The sequence below is a fragment of the Eumetopias jubatus genome, unplaced genomic scaffold (assembly GCF_037043125.1).
Source record: "Eumetopias jubatus isolate StellerSeaLion01/CBP00866 unplaced genomic scaffold, mEumJub1_p1.0 scaffold_13, whole genome shotgun sequence".
NCBI classification, from domain to species: Eukaryota; Metazoa; Chordata; class Mammalia; order Carnivora; family Otariidae; genus Eumetopias; species Eumetopias jubatus.
In genome coordinates this window covers 51,657,547-51,676,838 of record NW_028274819.1, presented here as the reverse complement: position 1 = coordinate 51,676,838, position 19,292 = coordinate 51,657,547, and the positions used below count along the sequence as shown (strand labels likewise).

General features: G+C 37.4%; 1 pseudogene; it reads left to right on the top strand.

The window, feature by feature from the left end:
- Window positions 1-9,581: 9,581 nt before the first annotated feature.
- On the top strand, window positions 9,582-13,192 carry LOC114219298 (olfactory receptor 52N1-like; annotated as a pseudogene).
- Window positions 13,193-19,292: the final 6,100 nt, after the last annotated feature.

Genomic DNA, 19,292 nt, shown 5'->3' with positions numbered 1-19,292 from the left:
CCCCCTGCTTGTGTTCCCTCTCTCTCTCTTTCTCTGTCAAATAAATAAACAAAATCTTAAAGAAAAAGAGAGAGAAAGGGTGGATGGGGATTATTGTTTTAAAAAATGAAACAATATATGCAAAATATTAACCAAAGCATAGCCAGTTTGAGCCTAGAAATGCTTTAGAGAGACTGGAGATAAAATAGAAAGGGGGAAGAACAGAAGACTCAGAATGATAGATGGAGGTCGTACCTGGAAGTTCCCTGTCTGTGAGTGTCTGCATGACCACAGGCACGCCAACTTCTGCTCTTGGACTTTGAGAGATACAAAGTTCTTAGAATTGACCTTGACCCAAAAGTAGCTGCAGCCCCATTTGTCACCTGCCTGGACTCTTCAGATCTCCAGCATGTCCTCTGCCCCTGAAGCCTGGCTCCCTCTCCTTCTTCCTTCTCCATCTTTCTTTTCTTATCCTTAGAAACTCAATTTTCTCAGTTCCTGCTCACTTCTCCAGCATCCCACCTCAGCTTCTCAACCTTTGAATCGTTAACAGCAGAGGGGAGATTTCCTTGTGTATTCCCCCTGAGTAACTTTCTGTCAAAGGATCAACAGCTTGCCTCCACAGAAAATGGTTTTCCAGAAAATAATAGTAACAACAAGAAGCATACACAGCACATTTATTTTCCAGGTACTTTTCCAAGAATTGTATACTTATTCGAGCCTAAAAATAACTATGAGGATGATGCTATTTTATGCCCAGTTTTCAGACAAGCAAACTGAGGTACAGAGAAGTTAATGACTAAATGAAAGTCACATATCCAGTGAATGATAGAGCATGGATTTTGACCCAGCCAGTTTGGTTCCAAAGTCTTTGATTATAATGTCTATAATACACTGCATGGTTTCTCTAAGAGATTAAAAACATAAGGGTTTGTGGCCCACTCTTTATGACTGGGGTGGTGAAAAGTCCCCTCCCTGATGACCCTGCACCACTTCAAGGGATTTTTTTCATGGCTTATTAAAGTACAGAAGTTTGACATCAGATTCTTCAAGGTCCCTCATAGTACAGTCTCATGAGCAAACACTATTATTGCCTTTTTTTCTAATTTACCCTGGTAGATGACTACTACAAAGGGCCTGAGGATAAATTTTAGTGATTAAATACTTAACATTGTAACTTCTGGACCTTCTCCCACCATGAATAGAAATATCAATTTCTTGTTCAAGTGCAATCACATCAAAGGTACACCCACCTTAACACCATGTTTGGAAGTCCTGTCTTAGTACTCCCAATTTTCCTTGTCCTGCTCTCATTTTTTTCATAGCACATAGTCCTTTCTATTTTATAATCTTACCTAGTGATTATGTTAATGGTTATTGGATGTCCTCCCCAGCTCTGCTCTTTAGGATTTTACTATCTTGAACACAGATCTTTACCTTATTTGTTTACTGATGTGTCTCATACTCCAGAGTGATTACTTGTCACATAGTGGGTGCAATGAAAGCATTTCATTAGGGACTTAATCTAGAAAAGGTGAGTAGGCAACTCTATGATGGGAAAGAGACGTTTAAATTGTCACATCAAAGTAGAGAAAGAGCCAACTAGATAAAGGGGGGAAAAAAGATCTGTATCTGACATGTCTTATCATGTGGTTATACTGTGAATTTTTTGTAACTCTCATTTTATTTCATAACATATTATGAAAATTCTTCATCCCAATAAGTATACTCCCAACTTATAAATTTTGTTCTAGATAGTGACCATATATTTTGTTTTGTAGGAGATGAAACGTTTCTTCCTAGGGTCCCTGGCTGGTCTGAAAATTAAGCTGACAAAGAGAGACTAACAGAAGAAAAGCATGAATATTTTGTCATATTTTTACATGTACATGGGAGCCTTCACAAGAGAATGAAGTGAAGAAATGACCAGAGCAGGAAGCTTTTATACTTTTTAGACAAAGAAACAATAGATTTGGGAAGAATTGACACAGAGGTTTGGGTTAGGGGAAGTAAATGGTAAAGAAGTAACTAGGAAGACAATAGTGTAACAAGGTTTGTTTGTAAGTGCCTTCTGCCATTACTGGGCTGGTGAGAGTCTGTTTCCACTAAAAGAATTTATTTCTAGCCTCTAGGCAAAAAAGCGGAAACTTTTTCTGCATTTACTTCTTAATTGCCTTCAGCTCAAAATAATTTTTTTTATGCCAAAGAGGCATATTTTGAGTTTACATATTCTGGTTTCCTTCAGTTTCTACATATTGGTCCTATATGCATGAAAAATCTCTTACAACCTAAAACTCCTCTCCGGAGGCAATCATCATCAACAGGTCTTAATGTGTTCTTTCAGATTCTTCCATGTATATAGACTTTTTTTAAAATCTAAATGGCAGCATACAGTCCTTTTCATTTTATAATATATGTTGTTATTCCTATATCCCATATATTTTTATATACAACTTCTTTCATCTTTGTATGATAATTTCCCTCTTTTACATTTGGAGTGTATCTAAACAATGTTGGGGAACATAAACTTTACAAACCTCATTTTTTTCCCATTTAAACTTAAATGGAAACAAAAATTATTTCTGGGAGGAATTGTTGGATCTTAGAGCATCTTCCCTTTCTTCAGAGAGGTGATATCAATTTGTACCCCTATGAATAAAGTACAAGATCTACCTTTTCCCTATGTCCATTAAAAAATGTTTTAGTAAGCTTTCAAATATTTGCCATTTGGAGAGGTAAAACAGTGTATCTTTGTAATTTACACTTTTTTAAATTTTGAATGAAATTAAGCATACCTCCAAATGCTTATAACTGATTGATTTTTATGTGCACTACCTACTTATACCATCACCTGCTGCTTTATTAAGCATTTGAAAGTGATTTGTTATAGCTGTTTACTTATTTAGGTGTTCATTCTTTTGCCTTTGATATGAGTCACATCCCTCTGTGCCCTTGAGTCTCTTTCTGGACCTTGTTTATGGCTGTTTGTCATAAGAAAATTTATGTATGTATGCATTTATTTATTCACTTATGTATTTATTTAGTAGAGAGAGAGAGAATCTTAAGCAGTCTCCAAACCCAGTGCAGAGCCCCACACAGGGCTTGATCTCAAAACCCTGAGACCATGACCTGAGCCAAAATCAAGAGTCAGACACTTAACTGATTGAGCCACCCAGGTGCTCCAAGAATTTTTTAAAGAGTCAAATATACTGATCTTTCCTTTAATGACCACTGAATTTTTTTTGTGAATTTAAGATTTTTTTTTTGCTCCTCTGAAATTATTAAAATAAAAGTATTTTTATTTTGCTCATCTGAAATTATTAAAAGTGTTCTTCCATATTTTCTTCCTTATTGTTCCTTTATTTTAATCCTCACTATTAAAAATAAGTGAAATAGAACACATGTACAAAACAGTGCACAAAGATCAATAAATTACCAACATTCATGCAACTACAGCATAGGTCATTCAGAAGTAAAACACTGTCAGCCCCCAGAAGCCACGGTCATAGAAATTCTACCTTTTCCTCCACACACCCTCAAATAATAACCACTATCTTAACTTATTTTTGGCCAATCTATTCTTGCTTTTCTCTGTGTACTTTCATCATTTAGCATGCATCCCTAAATGTTATAATTTAGCTTGATATATTGTTATCTATCTTATATAAGGATCATATGGTATATATTCTTTTGTGCCTGGCTTCTATTTCTCAAAATAAGAATAATCCATGTTGTTGCACACATCTGTAATTCAATCGTGTCTATTGCTACATTGTAATCCATTATGTGAATATACTACACTTCTTTTAATCCATTCTACTGTTAATAGACACTAAGGTTACTTTCATGTTTGGGCCATTATGAATAATATTTTTACACATTTCTCCATGCTCATATGCATGTAATTCTCCTGATCCAGGTTGATCTGTTAACAGTTTCTGAAGAATGTCCAACCATGCAGAGACCAGTGTCTGAACTTCTGATATGAGACCATTTCCTTGAGAGAAGTGCCCAGCCAATTGGTGGATTCCACGATGATGGGAGTCATAGCTGGAGTGGCATTTCTTTATGTGAGGAGATGTCAAATACAAATATGTCTTTACTGTCTGCAATACTACTCATAGAACCACTACCTGTGGTTAGCGGTTCATATAACATTATTCTGACACCAAATAATTCATTTTTCAAATAAAGATCACACCCATGTAATCACACCCATGGGATTCATGGAATTTACTGTAGTCACACCCATGGAATTCATGGAATTTACTATGTACTTTATCACCCAAAGCAGATGGGCTAAGAGAATAATGGGATAGATTATGCAGGATAAGAAAAGCTGCCAACTGGGGGAAAAAACCTCCAAATGAGGGGTGCTATCCTACAGCATGTGGTATATGCTTGAATAAGGACAACTTACGTTGCCATATCCTCTCTAGCCAGATTTCTAAATCCAGTAACCAAGGGATGAGGGCAGGAGTAAGCTTTCTCATTATCCCATGTCATAACTGAGCGGGGTTCAAGGCAGGCTACCACAGAATATGCCTCTTTGACATGTGGATTATTTAGAGCTAAAGGCAATCAAGACCCAGCAGACTCAGGAAGTGCTTTTTACCTCCCCCCTCAACTTCCTAAAAGAATTTAGAAGGGGGGACTATATCAGGAAGAGAGCTATGATCAAAAATAACTCTTTATACGGGAAAGACTTATCTGCATGATGTAACAAACCTTTGTTTACCAAACGTCTGTTCTCAGCTTCCTGTTAATTGTCTCCCCCCCCCTTTGAGATCTCATCTCCCTCTCCCTTTCTGTTTAGCTCAGGGTGATGTATATAGGTTTCTCCTGTTTTGCCAAAGTAGAGTATTTCTATAACATCTTTTGTAAGCTGAAATGGTATAAAGCAAAGAAGCAATTACCATTAATTTATATGGAAAAAAATTCTGAGTACTCCCAGAGTGTATTTTCTTATCTCTTTAATTATGAATTTGGCAAGTTGGAGGTTCCAGTTCCCAGGAGAGATGTACTTCTACTAGAAAATACAGCCATGATTCTATTTAATTAAAATCTAAGGTTTCCCCACAATCATTATGGATATGTCATGGTATTTTCCTAGTTAGGATGGTTAATCCTGATTATCAAGAAGAAATTGTGTTGCTTTTACACAGGTTTTGAAAGATGAAGTTAATTTATGGCTGGATTGGAAATACTCTCAGGAGATAATGTATGTATAGTTTTTTTTAAATTCACGGACAAGCTAAGGGCAATAGGGTTTATAATGTGTCATTTAAAATCTGAATTTGGGACACCTGGGTGGCTCATTTGGTTAAACAACTGCCTTCAGCTCAGATCACGATCCTGGAGTCCTGGGATCAAGTCCCGCATTGGGCTCTCTGCTCAGCGGGGCGTCTGCTTCTCCCTCTGACCCTCCCCCTTCTCATGTGCTCTCTCTCTCTCTCAAATAAATAAATAAAATCTTTAAAAAAAAATAAAGTCTGAATTTTCCCTGATGACCCCAAGGTCAGTTTGCAACAGGCTTCACCGATTAACAGACACTTCTTAAAAGTAGAAATTTAAATGACCAAGAAATAAATAACAAGATTTTCAACCTCATTACTAACAGGGAAATGCAAATTCAGTCAGTTAAGCGACCAGATCTTGGTTTTGGCTCAGGTCATGGTCCCAGGGTCATGAGATCAAACCCCGTGTTGGGCCCTGCTCAGCATAGAATATACTTGAGATTCTTTCTCCTTCTCCATCTGCCCTTCCCTCTTGTGCTCTCTCTCTTTCTAAAACAAATAAATCAAAACAACAACAACAACAACAACAAAAACCTGATCTCCCTCAAACTGAACTAGAATATTCCTAGCAACCTGGGGATAGTAAAAGTGAACAGAGTCAATGGTGGTTACCAAGAACAGAAAGGAAAACCAATCCAGATGTACAATGCTCCCAACCCTGGAACTCCCACTAGTAAAAAATAGAGTTGTGAACCTGAGTGTCATTCAAAAGAGATATCTTAGCTTTCTCTTTTGGAATTTGGGAGGTGGGGAGAGGGTTGTGAACAATGACAAAGATAAATTATCAAACACATTAGCCTTTAAGAGTTAGGAATCAGCTAAATATTTAAGGAGATCATATGGCAAGCTATATAGATTGGATTTGTTCAATTTCAACAAATAATTGTTGAATAATAATAATATTTTGTTGAATAATTGTTGAAATTGTAACTAGTTTTTAAAATAATAATCCCTACAAACCTAGGGAACAAAACAGGAAATGAAGGCAATTTGAAGTGTGTAATATTTCTGTGGTCCAGGAAAGAGCTTTGGGGGCCTAAAACATGGAAAAAAGAAGAGAAAGTTTGTAAGAAACATTTTTAAAAGTTAAATCAGTATGATTTCTTTTCTTATTTGAAAGTGTAGTATGTCCTATCTGAAATAAAGTTCTATTATTTTCAAAATGAAAATGTTTAATTTTGTCAATATTTTCTTCCAAAATGAAAATTCAGCCCCATCTTTCCTCTTGGCTTACCTTTTTGTTCACTTAATATTCCACTCTTTCACCTTCAACATACCTTGGACTTTAACTGGGTAATATGCATTAGAGCTTTATTTTTTAATGCCCCCTTCCACATTCCAAATGCCATCACCCAAATGGAAGTAATTCAGCGGCTCTTCATGCCTTGAGGGATAAAATGAATGAGTACTTGCTTTGCATGAATTTGTTCACTACTTAACAAGGTAACAGAGATTCCTCTCCTTGTGTTGCTTGAAGAACTTCAGTACAATTGTGTAACCTTTCCTCTGATTCCATGGAATACAGTAAGCCAGTCCAGTCTATTTTGCTGCCAGGAAACTTTGGACACATTCACTCTTGTAGCAATGACTCTTCAGTTTCAATTGTTTGTAATGTTGAGTATATTTTCTACCACTTTCTTAGGAAGAACATACTGAATGAAAAGTCAAATAGAAACAGAAGGCAAAATACAGACACCAGACCCCAAGAAAAGGTAGCTTTTAGTAGGAGGTATAATGGACAAGATCATTTTGATCTCTTTCTCTTCCTATTAATTTGTCCTGCCGTCAAAGTTTATGGTGTAATAAAGTGAGGCTAGTGTATTGTATACTTTGAAGCTGTCCTGGGCCACACAAGTGAAATGAGACCCTACAGTTAGGATGGTAGTGGGAAGGAATTATGGAATATCCTGCTTTGCAGTGCTTCTGTTATAAACATTGGGGAAATGTTTTTAAAAAATGGAGTATTAAAGTCTGAATATTATCTGCCTCATTTAACAAAGTAGAAGAAAGTTCATTATGGGTTTAATTCTTGGTTAATGGCAGGGGAAGTCTACATATGTAACTAGAGTATCTCCTAAAAATTATGCCCTTCGTGTAAAGTAAAAAGATGTATCAGAGCAGGCACCCCTACCCCATGGAGGAGATTCATATGATACCTCTTATGGTACTTTTGTTACAGAGGCTGAATCAATCCCTCCATTTCTGCCTCAAAACCTCCTGCTTATTCCAGTGAGAGTTTAAAGGTTGGAGGTTTAGCTCTTGGCTACCTGAGTTCAGGGTCTTCCATGAACAATATCACCTGTTTTAGCCGTGGCTCATGGCATCTCTCAGGGTCACACTGCTGCCAGCATCTCTTTGTCTATTTGAAATCCCTTTAGAAGATCATTTATACCTGTGCTGCAACTTCCCTTCAAATTTCTTTTAAGAGGTGTGGAAAATTGGCATGACTGGAGCCATTTTATGTTGGCTAATTGAATTTAAATATAATTAATTAATTAAAGCCAGAGGGGACGCTGCACAGAAACTACCTTACTTGCCTTGGTTTGAAATGGGCCAAAACCCTTGGACTGGGTAAAATGACAATTGTTTTAAGCAATTGCTTGAGAAATCAGCAATAGAATAGACATCCTGATCACAAGAGTAATAGCTGTGGACTTTCGGAAGATAAAACCAGCAGTCTGTCAATGTATAACCCAGAATAGTTTAGCCTATTAAAACACTCATAGAAACTTTTCCCCTTCTCTTCAGTTCATGTAATTGCCCCCTCTCTTTTCCTCATAAAAATCTCTTGCTTTCACCCTACCGGTGAGACAGTATTTGGGTTTCTACCTGATTCGATGCTTCCCCAAATTGCAATTCTTTGATCCCAAATAAATGCTCATTTGCCTCTCACTGTGGCTCTTTATTATCAGGTTGACAGAGGATAATAATCACGTGGATCCTGGATTCCTAGAATCTAGAAAGTTCCTAATGTTGAAAGCATAGGTGATCAATCCACCTGTGCCCACCATTGCCTCTCTGGGCCAGGGAACTATCATTCTGCATTGTTACCTTCCTTTCTTTTCTCTCCACAGATATTGCCTGCTAGCTTCAATTATACCTCACCAGAATTAAGCTCTTAAAAGACGTTGGGTTTGAATTCTGATCACAAAGAAAGAGAATTTCATAGAAATGTGTACATAGCAGCCTTGCTATACTGAAAATGGAGGATGAGCTAGATTAAAAAGTCACACTCATAATAAATTCATACTAAAATTCTATAACCAAGGAAACAGAAGAGTAAGAGAGTTCCTAGGTCTTCTAATAGAGTACCAAATCATGTGTGAATATATTCCTCAAGATTCCCTATGTAGCCTATTTTATCTCCCTCACCAATTATGCAATGATGCATTCTTCCTCTTTATCCTCTTCTTTTCAAGCTCCTTTCACTTTATGATTAAATCTATATTTTGTGAACTTGGATTTATTCGCCCATTCATTCATTTATTCATTCATTCATTTGTTCACTCACCCTACATATATATGTTGAATACCTACTAGATGTCTTGTTACAGGCAGCAAGATAAATCTGTGAATGAAACAGAGTCTTACACTGTAAGACTTACACTGTACACTGCTTACTAAAGGCTTACTATTCTCCATGATAAGGTTGTGAGCTCAGTGAGTTTTCATTTTCTCTTTAATAGCCAAGACCTTACCTCCTTGAATTTAGATGAATTTTCATTCTAAGCTATTCATATTGCCTAATTTTTGTATTAGTAAAGACTGGATATTAACTTAGGTAACTACTAACTTAAGCTGATTGGAAAAAAAATTCACATATAAAATTCAAAATTATAAATCAGTAAAAAAAAAAGAAAGAAGTATAGATCATTTTTGAAAGGACAAAATTAAAGCTGATACTAGATTGATATCTGGAGAAAGAAAATGAAGTATAAGATTTCCAGAGTTAGAAGGAATTTTTTTTTCTACATAGTTCTCCAAACCAGGGGTTGGCAACAATTTTGCTCAGTGCCAAAATAGTAATTAATTTAAATTTTGCAAGCCAAGAGGCAAAACTAAGGATATTATATAATTATACAAAAAACAGTTTCTATATTTTTTTACCAACCAAATTAAAAATATAGTAATAATTAATACATTTTGTTGGCAACACAGGTATATTAGTGAGAGAAGAGGATCCTTTTGTGTGTGTGTGTGTGTGTGTGTGTGTGTGTGATAACATTTCATTTAAGTATAAATGGGGTTCAGAGTTACTGTTCCTTATCATCAAAATTGATTGCAAACGTTCATCTGTTAATGCTGATGTATAAAACAATCACGGGCGAGAAAAGAGGCAGACCAAGAAACAGCCTCATGACTATAGAAAAGAAACTGATGGTCATCCGAAGAGAAGTGGGTGGAAGGATGGATTAAATGGGTGATGGGGATTAAGGAATATGTAAGAGCTGAATCACTAAATTGTACAGCAGAAACTAATTACACTGCATGTTACTAACTGGAATTTGAATAAAACATAAAAAAAATTCTTTTTCACATAAATAGGAACTTTCAAATACTGATATTAATTCTTCGGCATGCAGTTTTAATTGAGCATACTTATGTCTTGGAAGGCGCTTATAGAATCCTATCAGACTTTCATCTTGATATTAGCCTTTTGCATTTTTTAAAATTTTTATTTTATTTTATTTTACTTATTTGACAGAGAGAGAGTACAAGCAGGGGGAGCGGCAGGGAGAGGGAGAGGCAGACTTCCACTGAGCAGAGAGCCTGACGTGGGGCTTGATCCCAGGACCCTCAGATCATTACCTGAGCCCTACGCAGACATTTAACCAACTGAGCCACCCAGGTGCTCCTCCTGCCTTTTGTATTATATTATATTGGAGATGATGGGGTTCAGGGCAGGCCACCTCAGAAATGCCTCTTTGGCATGCTGATACTTTTCTGAAGACAATCAAGGCCCAACAGACTTAAGAAGAGCTTTTAACCTTCCCTTAACTGCCTAAGAGAAGTACCAAGAAGAGAACTATTTCCAAAGATAACTTTTTTTTTTTTTTTACATAGGAAAGATTTGGCATCGTATGGCAAACTTTTGTTTACCAAATACTGACTCTTCCCACCTCCTGTGAATTGCCTTCATTCCCTTTGAAGTTCCAAACCCCTAACCCCCTTCTCCTTATCCCAGAACTATATATAAGCCTCAATTGCCTTCTCAGTGGGTTTCGTGTCTTTGGGACCCCCCCCATACATAGGAAGTTAATTTGTTTTCCTCCTCTTAATCTGTTCCATGTTAATTTAATTATTAGACCAGCCAAAGAACCTAGAGGGGAAAGGGAAAATTCCCTCCCCTACAGAGATCAATCACTTCCGAAAGAAGGTCAGATGTTACATTTCTTTAATCTTAACTCTTTGCCCCATTTTCAGAAAAGCTTTATTCTACTCTCAAAATCAGCAAATCCCTGCCCCCTACGTATATTGGGATTTTTTTAAGTACTGCTGTTTTTAAAGTCCTATCTGTTCCTCATCTCATTTCTGCTTGTAGGTGGAGGATAGTGAGGAGCTTGGGGTTCTGTAAGGGAAGAGGAAATAAATGTGGGAGGGTAAATTACTGATTATAGGCAGCATTTTGTATCTCTCAATTCAAATATTAAGGATGCATATTGTTCATAGTAGAATAATTATGACCGTATTTAAAAAGTACTATACCTCATCATTCTTTCCTAACCCAGTGATAATCAGTCACTATCCATTGTAAGTATGGGTGAGGATGCTAATTCTTCCATACCATGATTAAAGCACATGCATTTCCCGAACCTAGGTCCTGTGCATTCATATTCTTCAGGGTCACAAAATGTGATTTTGCTTTCTTCATTGTCATGCATTGTTACACTGTCCATGAAAAAAAAAAAAGATATAGATGTAGACAGAGAAGGACTGGGGACTGAAAATAGGAAGATTGTTAAAATTTTCAGTTCATTCAAAGAGTATTTAGTGAGCGACATATTGCAGCACTCAGTAATAAGTCTTGGGCAGACCTAAAGGGCTCAATCACATTTAGGCTTTTTTAACAATACTGGGAGCCCAGCATGAAGCTGGAAAGGAAGATCCTTTAGGAGCATTGCATCCTTAAGGAGCAATGTGGCTATAGTGGTCTGAGAGCACCTGATGCGGTAGGAGTAGATTTGTGCTGTTAGTTCCACTTATTAGGCATGTAAAGACATTAATAAGTCTCCTTAATTAATGAGTCCATTTTCATTATTCATTGCTGATCAAACTATGTACATTATAGGGAGAATAACCAAGAATATAACTGACAGTGTTTTGAAATCTCCTATCTTATAACCTGAAGAATAGTTGATACTCATGATGATAAGCAGATCTCCTTACCCACATCCATTTTCAGAAATAGAGAAATCCTTATAATTCACTTGGAAGTTCACAATAAAAAGACTTTCAGCCATCCTAATGTTCACTATTTGAAGCTATCTCATTGGTCTAAGAATGTACTAATGCTTAGTTAGGAACAGAGTTTGAGGGCTTAAGGCACTTAGTATGGAAAATTTGTATAAATGTAAATATATATAAAATATATATACGTATTATATATAAAATATAAATATGTGTATATATCTTCATGGTAAGGAGCCAAGAATCTTGGCTTCAAGATTTATAATCAATGATACCACATTAATATCAGTTCCTCATCTATAATCCAGTAATAATACTTACCCTTATTTAATACAATAAACAACCTCTCATGAGGTAATTAAGATAATTGAGATGATTTAGGCAAAAGTGTTATAATATTAACTAATGCATTGTAAGCAATCAATATACATTTGCCTAAACTTCTTTTCAGAGAGACATCAAAGTTGACATCAAAGTTGAAGAATGTAACATACCCTCTAATTGGTCATCATGCATGATTACAACTGTACTAGACTGACTCTGGCATCATTCTTATAGAATGGAGCACCTCGACTAGCAAGTGCACATATCTGGATCTCTCCCCCATTTTGTTTCATGTGCATTGTTACTATACTGGGGAATTATGGGCTCCTCTATCTCATTCATCTGGAGGAGGTCCTACACCAGTCCATGTAATATTTCTTGGCCTTACTCTCCTTCACTGACATTATTCAGTGTGTAAGTATTGTACACCAAATGCTGTGTATGTTCTGGTTTGATCTCAAAGATATCAGCTTCAAAGCTTGCCTGGTCCAGATGTGCTTTCTCCACACTGTCACAAGGATGGAATCTAGGGTGCTCATGAAAATGACCCTGGACTGCTATGTGGTCATCTGTTATATCTACACTATGCCACTATCCTCACCAATTCTATCATTGCAAGGCTGGATTTCTCACCTTCCTTCCAGGTGTGATACCTATCATTCCTTTTTAGTCACTAAACATCTGCCCTAGTGCAAGGGTAATACAATTTCCCACACCTACTGTGACCATATGACTGTGGCCAAGTTGTCCTGTGGCAATATCAAAGTCAATGCCATCTGCGGTCTGATGGTTGCCCTTCTGACTGGGGGCTTTGAAATCCTGTGCATCACAGTTTCCTACACCATGATTCTCTGGGCAGTGGTCAGCCTCTCTCCGCAGAGGCTCGTTAAAAGGCCTTCAGCACCTAAACTGTTCAAATCTGTGCTACAGTCATCACCTATGTCCCAGTCTTCTTCACTTTTTTTACCCACCATTTTGGGGGTCATACAATCCCCCACAGCTTTCACATTTTTGTGGCTAACCTATACCTGCTTCTGCCACCCACCCTGAATCCTATTGTCTATGGGATAAAGACTAAACAAATACAAGAAGCGATGCTCAAACTTTTCCTTAGCAAAAGACCACTGAAGAAAGAGATAAAAGTAAACCCCGACATAATGAGAGGAAAATGTTTTCATAGATGAAGAGGGTATCCGTATCATACGACAGTGGATATGTGATTTGACAGTGACTAACCAATCTTCTTCTTTTTTTAACTAATTTAGAGATTTTATTTATTTACTGAGAGAGAGAGAGAGAGCACTGTGGGGTTGGGGGAGGAGAAGGAAAAGGAGAAGCAGGCTCCTTGCTGAGCAGGGAGCCCAATGTGGGGCTCGATCCCAGGACCCTGGGATCATGACCTGAGCTGAAAGCAGACACTTAACCAACTGAGCCACCCAGGCACCCAACCAATCTTCTTCTTAATGGATCATTCCTATACTTTTCTAACACCTTGTATATCAACTTGAAAACTTTTCTTTAAAAAGCACCCACAAACCAATTTAATTAAATCCAATAAAACTATTGCTAATGCCTTTGTGTTATTTGCGTGGTACTGAATTCAGTGCCATTTGAGAGTAATACGTAAGACAGTTTTGTCCCTGAAGAATTTCCCAGCTAGTAGATAAAATTGAAAAAAGGGACCATACAAGTTATTCAAAAACACTGATAATTTCTAGTAAAAGCACTGTCCCTAGAACTTCATAGATTTTTGTTAAGCTAGAAAATGTATTTTCCGTCAAGGAATAAACATTCAATGCTGCCCATTCATTTGTTTATTCATACATACCACAAACATATTTTGAGCACCTACCTTCTTAGAAAATTACAGTACAAACACTGATAAAAATGGGCATTGCTGCATATGTATACACACATGAAACCATCATTACCTAGATTACAATGAAATTAATTAACATATTCATCACCTTTAAAATTTCCTTTTACATCTTTGTGATCCAACCATTGCCTAAACCTAACAGCACTGACATGCTTCTGTCACTATACATTAGCTCTATAAAATTCTGGAATTTTATATAAATGAAATATTACCAAATGTAATCTTTTTAGCCTGGCTGCTTCCATGACCACTTTGAGTTTCATCAAATTCTTGTGTTAATCACACATACGTTTTTCTTGCTGAGCAGTATTCCATTTCGTGGATATACCAAAATTTATTTATCCAATTATCTGTTGTTGGACATTTCCTTTGTTTGCAGTTTTTATATATTACAAATGAAGCTGATATGGGCATTCATGCACAAGTCTTTGACCAAGCATATACTTTCATTTCTCTTGGGTAAAAGCCTAGGAATGGAAGAGCAGATATACATAAAGCTTTCCTAAGAAACTGACAAAATGATTTCCAGAATAGTTGTATTTTACATTCTCACCAGCAGTGCATAAAAGTTCTACTTGTTCCACATCTTCACAAACATTTAGTATGGTCAGTCTTTTAAATTTTAGTCATTTTAGCAAGAGTCTATTGGTATCCTATTGTTTTTAAGTTAAATTTACCTAATGACTGAAGGTGTGGAACATGTTTACCTTGCTTATTTTTCATCTGTATATGCAGAAAATGTGTGAGATAAGAAATGCTTATTGTTTTAAGCTGCTAAATTCTGGGGTAATTGAACTATATTTTTATTATTTTTGAAAACCACTGAAGAGCCTATTGTTAACAATACTGCATTGTATACTTAAACATTTGCTAAGAGGGTACAGTAAATCTCACACTAAGTGTTCTAATTGAGGAAAACGTAAATACTAAGTAAAGAAAGCAGGAGGAAACTTATGGAAGTGATTTTTGTTTTTGTTTTTGTTTTTTTTTTAAGAGAGAGCATGAGCAGGGGCAGGGGCAGAGGGAGAAAGAGAGAGAGAGAATCTTAGGCAGGCTCCACACTCAGCGTTGAGCCTGATGCAGGGCTTGATCTCACAACCCTGAGATCATGACCTGAGCCAAAATCAAGAGTCAGGTGCTCAAATGACTGAGCAACCCAGGCACCCCAGAAGTGATGGATATGTTTATGTCATTGATTCTGGTGATGGTCTCACAGGTGTATATTTATTCCCAAACTCATTGTCATATACATTAAATATGTATAGCTTTTTTATGTCAGTCATACTTCAATTAAAAGGTTAAAAACAGAAAACATAAACTAATTAAAAAAAATTCTCACAGGGGAGCTAATAAAGTGTATTTCCTCTCACTGACTTCTATTCTCCAGATCTCTTGCCAGAAGTAAGGTCCAATACGTTTCTTGTGATTCCTTCAAGAGACATTTATGTGTGTCTCTTCATTTCCTTTGAAAGCTACATAGCATCACATTATATTGATATATGATAATTAAATGTAAGTAGTTTTCTGTTGATAATCATGTACATTATTTATCATCTTTACAGTAAAAATGATAAAATATGAAGTCATTAATGTTAAAGAGGTTAACTTCTTGTCAAATAAACAGAAAAATAAAAAGTTTTTGAACAGAGATTTTAGCACCAAGTACAGAACTCATTAAAGAGAAAGAAAATCAATCTAATAGCATGATTTTTTGTTTGTTTGTTTACTAGAACAATTCTTAGAACATATCAGGTGCTAAATAAATATTTGTTGGAAGGATAGATGTATGCATGCATGGATGCCTGGACGTATGGATGGATAACTGCCTGTCTATAAAATGGGAGTTCATTCACCAGCTGGAAAGTCAAATAGACTGAAATCAAAAGAAGTTTTAGGAGACTTTGTCTGCATCATAGATAATAAAGATAAAGTGGGATATTAAGGAAGTTTGAGATCTATAATCAAATAGAGTTTAAAGCAAGGTTTAATTGAAGGATTCGCTCCATGCATGCATTCCAGAAATACAGTTGGCCTCTAACACATTGCCAAGCAAAACAGTCACTGTTAAGTGCTCAAGCTTGTTGATATTGGTAGTATCCCAAAAGGCAGATCAGGGCACTTGTCAGCCATGTTATCATCAACAACAAGGCTTGGAGGCAAGCCTTTGGATGATGCCAGAGAAGTGCTGATTCTCATCCCCTGATGCTGAGTGGCAGAAAGGGGTGACTGGTCAAGTCTCTCACATGACATACTGCTGAATCAGCATTATTTGGACCACAGGCCCTAATCACTCTAGTTATTATTCCCCCAAATAATGAATGTGAGCTGGTGGAATAAAGTTAGAAGCCAATTGTCTAGCCCATCTTATTATTTTTTTTCCTTTAAATTTTTTTATTGTTATGTTAATCACCATACATTACATCATTAGTTTTTGATGTAGTGTTCCATGACTCATTGTTTGTGCATAATACACAGTGCTCCATGCAGAATGTGCCCTCTTTAATACCCATCACCAGGCTAACCCATCCCCCCACCCCCCTCCCCTCTAGAACCCTCAGTTTGTTTTTCAGAGTCCATCGTTTCTCATGGTTCATCTCCCCCTCCAGTTACCCCCCCTTCATTCTTCCCCTCCTGCTATCTTCTTCTTTTTTTTTTCTTAACATATATTGCATTATTTGTTTCAGAGGTACAGATCTGTGATTCAACAGTCTTGCACAATTCACAGCGCTCACCATAGCACATACTCTCCCCAATGTCTATCACCCAGCCACCCCACGCCTCCCACCCCACCCCCACTCCAGCAACCCTCAGTTTGTTTCCTGAGATTAAGAATTCCTCATATCACTGAGGCCATATGATACATATCTTTCTCTGACTGACTTATTTCACTCAGCATAACACCCTCCAGTTCCATCCATGTCATTGCAAATGGCAAGATCTCATTCCTTTTGATGGCTGTATAATATTCCATTGTATATATATATATACCACATCTTCTTTATCCATTCATCTGTCGATGGACATCTTGTCTAGTCCATCTTATTATCTTGGATCCCAGTCTCTGCTATCACAGGCAAGGGACTGGTGATTTAGTATAATTTAAGGTCCCATTGCCCAAGGGTCAGGGTTCTTTTCCTAGAGTCTGACTTCTGGCCCCACAAAGCATTTCATACCACTCTAGAATACATTAATAAGGAAAAATTCACACTTGTGCTACTACTCCTTTCTCCATAAGTGTCTTACAAAAATTTTTTTTTTTTCCTAAAGGCCTGGTCATTGTGCTGTCTGGCACAATTAGTTTAGTGAGCTATGCACCTGGTCAGTCAACTGTGGGCCTTCTGGAAATGAGCCAAGTGAATGGAGATTAGAGAGCCACTTTAGAGGTAGGAACAGTTTGTTTGAAGTGGCAGTAACAGTAAAGTTAAGGAATGGAATGGGGAGGATGGTCATCAAATATTTATGGTGACCTGTTTTCCAATACGTGCAATTTTGTGGTGGTGAATCTCTCATAAACAGAGACAGCATTCCAAAACAGTTTTATTATTTTTTTAATGGCTCTTATGGGACCTAACCAAAATGTCATAGATTTATTGAGGGACAGGCTAAACTAGCATCTTGATGTGGGAGAAGGAGATATGCTTCCTTGTATAGAAGAAAATACAATTTCAAAATCCAAATGCATTGAAGAGTCTCCTGATGAAATTTCCTTGTATCTCTATGTCATAGCAAGGTGAAACAAACAAGTGAATTCCCTGAGTCTCATTCTGAGACTGAGAGGGTCACTCAGATAGCACACCATTGCTAGGCTGCTCTTTGTCCTCATTTAATGGGAAAAGAAGTGAGGCTTACTGTGTATGGTACACATATGGTGCTGTGATTTCCCATCTTCTTCCTCCCATCGTGTAGTTGATAATTGCAAGGGGAACCAAGTAAGTTCATTGAATTAACAGGTGAGCTTCCCTGATTCAGGAAACACATGTGATGAGATTTATTGTGTTCCCAACTCTGTTTTATGGCAAATACACTGGATTGTAGAGGTTCTCTCTATGATTGTCAAAGGGTTTGGAGCTCATGCACTCACTGATCACTTAGCTCATGGCACACAGAAGATATTAATGAAGAATGTGAACCATCTGAAAGATGAGGGCAATGAGAATTATAAAACTGTACTACATCCCTAAGAGATTAGAATTGTCAACCAGTTATTCCACAGATGTGACCCTGGGGGAATTACGTGCCAAAGATCCTCCTAGGACCCTAGAGTTATCTGATGACTTGAATGACAAATCAGAGATACTGACTTCCAAATATAGACTACTGAATACCAGTTTAAGCACTGAAAAGATAACTCACTACCATTAAGATATCCAAACCTTGGGGCGCCTGAGTGGCTCAGTTGTTAGGCATCTGACTTCAGCTCAGGTCATGATCCCAGGGTCCTGGGATCGAGCCCCACATCAGGCTCCCTGATCCGCGGGAAGCCTGCTTCTCCCCCTCCCACTCTCCCTGCTTGTGTTCCCTCTCTCGCTGTGTCTCTCTCTGTCAAATGAACAAAATCTTTAAAAAAAAAAAGATATCCAAACCTTATCTAATTGTTATATCATGCCTTATATCTTCCACAGGTCTTGGAGCAAGAGACCACTGGAAAGGCTGATACAAAGACAAATTGTGTGTGCCCAGTGCCTGCTTCCCATGAAGAATTAAATGAACCACTTGCACCATGACATAAACACCCTGAATAAAGTCATTCCTTATAAACTATCCGTTGGTGGTGTTCACGAATACATTCATGATATCCACCAGTGTTATCTTCAATGATGTCAGTGAGGACACCCTCAGTATTATGGATTTAAATGGCCTGAGTTTTTGATGGCATTGGGTAAGACAAATAGAAGCCATTCCTTGGAATAAGTGGTTAGACTGACAAGAGTTAATCTTTCAGATTCCCTGCAAGGTGGCCATTTGGATAGGCAGTTGGTCTCCCACAGAATACCATGAAAATTGCCTACAGATAGGTCAATACTGGAAGAATGTTGAGAGGTGGATCATGCTAGCAGGTTACCACATCACATATGGCAGTAAATTATTTAGTTATCTGCCATTCCTTCCCTTGTCTAATTCTCCTACTTCTCATGGATTTCTCAGATTTCCATATTGCATTCACTAAGCTGTATCCACTCATATATGGGGGATTCCTAGCCTCTTCACACCAATTATTCTGCTGTCCTGCTTGGGTAAACCTATTCACTTGTGGTGTAGCCTAGACCCTGCAAACCTAATATATGTTGATCTGAACAGAAAGGACATAAAGCTTAGACAGCATGAGAAGGAATGTCTGAGCTCTGAATTCTGACTTGGTAGAATAGGGCTGCTGCTTCCAGGTCACAATGATGTTGGATCCTAGG